Source organism: Cynocephalus volans, chromosome 12 (assembly GCF_027409185.1).
Source record: "Cynocephalus volans isolate mCynVol1 chromosome 12, mCynVol1.pri, whole genome shotgun sequence".
NCBI classification, from domain to species: Eukaryota; Metazoa; Chordata; class Mammalia; order Dermoptera; family Cynocephalidae; genus Cynocephalus; species Cynocephalus volans.
Window position 1 is genome coordinate 22,599,535 of NC_084471.1, and position 6,364 is coordinate 22,605,898.

The following is a 6,364-nucleotide window of genomic DNA, read 5'->3' on the forward strand; positions in this document are numbered from 1 at the left end:
CCTTGAGAATCTGATGAAAGCCAGGAGTTCCTTCTCAGGTAAATGCCATCAGTGCTAATTTCAGGTGAATCCTCTCAGTAGGGCCAGTGGAGCCCTTGCCATAGTGTATTATTTTAGTTCTCAGGACTGCCTCTTGAGACATTAGCACCCCATACACACACACACACACACACACACACACACACACATGCACACACAGAAACTATCTGTTTTCGAGGTGTGGGGGATGGACATAAATGCTTCCCTCAACTCCAGTGGTGAGCTTAGTAACAAGCTAAGGACTCTGAAGAGAAGATCCCTGATTGACATTCTTTTTTGCAGAAGTTCATTGTCCTCAGTGGCAACTGAGATTATTTTAGAAAATCTTAAGCAACAGATGTGCTGGTGTCCACATCATATGGTGCCAAGCTTCAGGTGGAAGATTTCATTTTCTGAGAATAGGGAACCGCAGAACCCAGGGAAGGGAGACTAAGTTTCAGCCCACATCATTTTTTTGCAATTTCTATTTAAATAACTCAATTTTTAGGGGATTAAAGAAGTGGGTCTTAATCTTGGCAAGATCTCTGGACACTTAATTAGCAAATAATAAAGATTGTTAGCAGACTGGGGAGAAGGTGCTAGAAAATTTCTCATGTTAGGGATGGCCGGTTAGCTCGGATACACAAGGTCAAGGGTTCAGATCCCCATACCAGCCAGCCAAAGTCTCATGTTAGAGTAGGAGAACTCATAGAACCATAGATTATGAGACAAATAGCTAAACCTCATCCTCATTTTAATAACAATTATTTTTGCAATAGATTATTCTTTGAAATTTATTGAGACTTGTTTTGTGGCCCAACATGGGGGCTATCTTGACTGAATGTGCACTTTGCATTTGAAAGAACATGTACTTTTCAGCTATTGTCTGTAGTGTCTGATAAATGCCCATTAGATCTAGTTGGTCGATAATGTTGTTCAAGTCTTCCATATCCGTACAGTCTTTTTTTTTTTTTTTTTTGCCTGCATGTTCTATGAATTACTGAAAGGATAATCTCCAACTATAATTATGAATTTGTTTCCACTTTAGTTCGGCCCATTTTTGCCTCATGCATTTTCAAGCTCTGTTATTACATGCACACTCACTTAGAATTGCTATGTGTTCTCAATGAACTGAGCCTTTTACCATTATAAAATTTCTATTTTCTGGTCCTTTGTTCTTCCTTTCCTCCTTTCTTTTGGATTAAAAATTTATTTTTATTATTCCATTTTATTACCTCTGTTAGTTTTTTATAACATGATTGTATGACATACTTCTCTAGATTTTTTTGTTTAATTTTTAATTTTTTTTTTTTTTTTCGTGACCGGCGCTCAGCCAGGGAGTGCACCGGTCATGCTTATATAGGATCCGAACCCGCAGCGGTGGGAGCGTCGCCGCGCTGCTAGCGCAGCACGCTACCGAGTGCGCCACGGGCTTTTTAAAAATTTTTTTAGATTTTTTTTTTGCTCCAGAGATTACAATATGCATTTTTAACTTATCACAGTCTATCCTGAGTTAATATTATACCACTTCACGTATAATGTAAGAACCTTATTACAGGATTCTTCCATTTACACCTCCTCCCATCCTTTGTGCTGCTCTTGTCATGTATTTACTTCTACATATGTTATCACAATTGGTTATTTAAACCTCAGAGTAATGCTGTAGGGTGATATTATTATCCCTGAATTCTAGTTGTAGCTCCATACCTCCTAGCTGTGTAAACTTGAACTAGTAACTTAATCTCTTAGTATCTTCTTCTGTCAAATGTAGATAATGATTTTACTTACTAATAGGGTTACTATGAAAGTTATCTGAATGAATCCAAGCAATGTGCTTGGGACAGTCCTGGCATTTAATAAATGCTCAACAAATGTTGGGTCTTGCCTTATAATTATCCCCATTTTACAGATGAGGAAATAGAGGTTCAGGGAGGTTAAGTTACATACCCAAGGTCACACAGCTAGTAAGTGGTAGAAGTGGAGGTTTTCAAACCAGTTCTACCTGGTTCTAACTGAAGGCTTTTAACCATTTAAGCTGACTTTGTTTCCTTATCTATGGAGTAAGAATGAGAGTGAGAAAGTGATAATAATGGCCTTCTGTCACAGGGCTCTTGAGAGGTTTTATTGAAACAGTGCATGAGAAGAGTAGTAAATAAACGTGTACTATGGTGGCTGTTGTATCACCAAACCAGACTGCATTGACTGTAATTACTTTAGTAGCTCCTACCAGTGTTCACACCAACAGAGGAAACTCCTCTGACATAGGTCTCGTAGCAAACCATCAGCTTCACAGAGAAGCGAAGACAACAGACCTACTCTCATGGTCCCTGTGGAGGTGCCAGAGGGGTGTTGACTTGTTAGTCCTTTGTTCTGAACCATGACTGATCCCTTGCCAGGACACTAGTCCTCCTGAAACGGCTAAGCTGTGACGTTTCTGATTGCATTCTGGGCAGGGAGAGGTGTGCTAAACCATGGCCAAATTCTTTATACATCTTTATCCTGAGCCTGAAGAACAACTCTGTCTCTCCTTTTCAGCCCTTTTGGCCTCAGAAGCTTCTAAACTAAGCCATCCACCAGCCTGGGAAAGGCAGAGGAAAGCGACGCCTCCCTTCTCCTCTCAGCATGCTCATAACGCCTGTTTTCACTTTCTAGTTCACTAAGAAGACAGGCTTGCAACTGATTCTGCTTCGACTTTAGGTCCTTTGCATGAGGAATATTTTTTTCTAGCAATTTGTGAGTGGCCACTCTCTGTGTTTTAACAAAATTGAATAGCAGGGCAATAATGTTCTTTGTTATAGAGAAGCAGCATCTGTTCTCCCAGAAGTTAGCTGGTAACTGGGGGTAGAGAAGAAGGGAGAGGTGGTGGTGGTAAGTCCTCTGAGCTCAAAGATGTTTAGGAAACTGGCATATTGGTGGGATCCCACGTTTTAGCTCTGTGCTTATAATTGGCTATAAGTTTCTGGTCCCAGTTGACATCCATTATGAAATGTGTGGTCTCTTTGTATTTAACTTTTATCACATGCCTTTTTTGTGTGTGCAATTAGCAATGAAAATGCTCATTTTTGAACTACTGTAGAGTGCCTTTGGTAAGATTAGAAAAGAAAGAGAAATCTTTCAAAGATCCTCTTCCAGAGGTTCTCAGTACTGTTTTACTGTTTATAAAATTTTTATAATTTTTACATAATCTTCATAGTAGCCACCACTACCACCATCATAATTACATAGCCTTATATTTTTGTAGGATTCTGTTGTTTTTAACATTGTCTCTGCTATATTACTTTCACAAACGCAGAAGAAAAAGACCAGTTCTCACATGTCTTTCACTTTCCTGAAGCAGATGGCAAAACACTCTAGTCCATCATAAGACCTCAATGAAAGCTGCATGAATGAATGAGTTCACTGTATCATTTAACTCTCACAAAAGCCCTACGAGAGGGCCAGCCTGTGGCTCACTTGGGAGAGCATGGTGCTGACAACACCAAGTCAAGGGTTAAGATCCCCTTACTGGCCATTTTTAAAAAAAAAAAAGCCCCATGAGGCTGGCAGGGCAAGTCTTATCCCCATTTTGCTAGTGAGAATATGATGCTCAGAGAGGTCACAGGTCACACAGTGAACTAGTGTTGGGTCCAGCACTGCAGTCTCATTCTCAGTTCAGCTTTCAGATATAGTCTCTGGAAAACATTGGCAGATACCAACACTGGCTTTTAAAGTTGTACTTTTTTAGGAAACAAATGTGCCTGAAGGAGGGCCTCCTCAGTTCTAATTTATAAAACTAGGTCTGTTTTTCCTAAGAAAAAAATGTTTTTTAAAAAATTCAGGGGTTCAGATCACCATACCAGCAAGCTGCCAAAAAAGAAAGTATATGTGCAAGTGTTTTTCCATATCAATTATTCCAATTTTTGCTGTTGGGGTCTTTTTAAAAATCTAGTTGGAAGTAAAGGAATAAAAAAAATCATATGTAATCAAAATAACATGAAAATCTAATGACTAGAGTGGATCAGCTAAGCTCACTTTGAAGTGGTAATTGGCTCACCTTATGTTGTATATCAAACAAGAAGTCTGCCGATAAGCTCAGCCTACGGAAAGTTCTGGGGAAGAACATGGCTATTTCAGTGGTCGGGACCTATTACACTGCATCCTCCCTGGTGAAGTGGCAATAATCAGGAGATGCCGTGTGGACAATCAATTCTTCATGACTGAATGTTACAGCACTTTCAGTTTGGGAATAAATTCATGAACTTTGACAGGAGGCTTTGTTCTGTTTTTACTACACTTGATCCCAGCCAAAAGGCCAAGAAGCGATGCTGTTCTGTTTCTAATGCTGTGGTTCAGATGAATAAATATTAAGTCTGAAAAATACCAAATAAATGGAGATGTGGTTCAGCAGGAATTCTTAACATTGCTACTAGGAGGCTAAATTGGGACAATCATTTAGGAAAATAGACAATAGTAAAGCTTAGCCCACAAACTGGTTCTGAGGCATATACAAGAGAAACTGCTGTATAGGAGCACCAGGATATATATATAGAAAGATGGTTTTAGCAGCTTTGTTTATAATGGAAAAGAGCTGATATATATATATATATATATATATATATATATATATTATGTTTTATAACATTATGTGCATTGTATATATTATATGTACGTATATGATCTATATATGTTTGTGTATATATCGGTCAGATATATAATACATACATACATACATAAATACTGGCAAGAGAATAAGTAAATTGTGGTATGTTCACATAACGGAATATTGTAATACAGAAGAGTAAAAATGAATAAGCTACAGGTAAATGAAATGATGTGGAAGAACCTTGTTGTTTTGCTCTGTTTCAAAGTTTCAATACTTTTTATTAAGGGGTATAGAAATATCCATAAAGATAAACAAATGTGATGCAATGATATCTGTCCATATATGAAGAACTTTCTTTCACTGCATTGTTTTTCTTCACAATGGCCTTCAGATCCCAGGAGGCAGTGATTCTCAGCCATTCCTCTTCTTTTACTACATGCTGCAGGATTTCTGAGACAGTAACCCTGCCCTCAGTCTTCTCATTTATAAATCAAATTCATTTTCAATCCATTGTTTAGAGGGAGCATGTTTTTTTCTGCTCCGCAAAGAGGACTTTTTTCTTCACAACTGGATCATAACGCAAGAGAGTCAGTTTCTCCCGTAGTCAACTTCTCTTGGTGGTGAAGGAGAAACCTGTCCCAGCTTGGCTCATCATTTTTACCAGAATGGTTTTTGACTTGCTCTTGGCAGAGACCACAGAGAGGAAACATGGTGACCACAACCATGCAGTCCTGGTAACCCCACATGGAAGACTCTTGAACACAACATTGATTGAAAAAAGTAAAACCCAGAAGACCACTTAAAATACAAGATTTTACAGAGTTCAAAAACAAACAAAACTAAACAATACGTTTTTAGCCTATCTGTATATATCTCTTTTTCTCTCTCTTTCCCCAATCGGGTGTGTGTAAAGCAAGGGAATAATAAGTACAAAACTTAAGGCAGGGATACTTCTAGGAATGGGAAGGCAGGGAGATAGTCTGAGAATGGCACATAACTTATCAAAAATGCTTTTATTTTTAGACCAGGAGATCAATTCATGGGTGTTTATTTTATTAAAATATTCCATATATGTTTTTGTATGTTTCAAATAAATACCAAAATAATAAACAATGACAGATGAAAGGGAAGAAGGATAAAAGACCGCCTAACAAAGCAAGTGAAGTTTCAAAAAAGAACATTGTAAGGAAACAATTTGGCTTTGAACAGTTAGAACATTTATTGGGAAAATAGAATAATTTAATCAGGCCCCCTTGCCTTAGGCCCGATTGGGGGTAGTATGGCACATTCTTTGTAAGCAAGTTGTGCGTGTGTGTGGATGGAGTTGGTGCACCCTCACAGCACTGCCACCTTGGCTGGCGTCTGCCTTGGGCAGCCACCATCCATGGCCATGCTCTCCAACCTATGGCTTCCAAGGACCTGTTTACCAGTTACCTAGCTCACAGAACTGTGTGTGAGGGGTCTGGGAACCCAGCCTGGCATGTGAAGGATTTGTGACCCAGTCTGAGAACTGGCTTGAGGGGTCCATAAGCTCCAGACCCAGCCCTAGCTCAACAATTGGCGTCTCGAACATGATTATGGGCAGGTAAAAGAGCTTGACAACATTCATCAGTCAGTGTTGTAAAATTACATTTTTCATTCTATTAAAGCTCCTTGGAATCCCAGCTAGCTGCCAAAAAAGGAAAAAGAAGAAAGAAACTCAAGGGATTCCAGAAAAGTTTAGAAATTGTACCCCACAGGATTATTATTAAGGAGCTGACCGGC

General features: G+C 39.0%; 1 pseudogene; it reads right to left on the minus strand.

Moving 5' to 3' along the window:
* Positions 1-5,114: 5,114 nt before the first annotated feature.
* Positions 5,115-5,992, minus strand: LOC134391633 (large ribosomal subunit protein bL33m-like; annotated as a pseudogene).
* Positions 5,993-6,364: the final 372 nt, after the last annotated feature.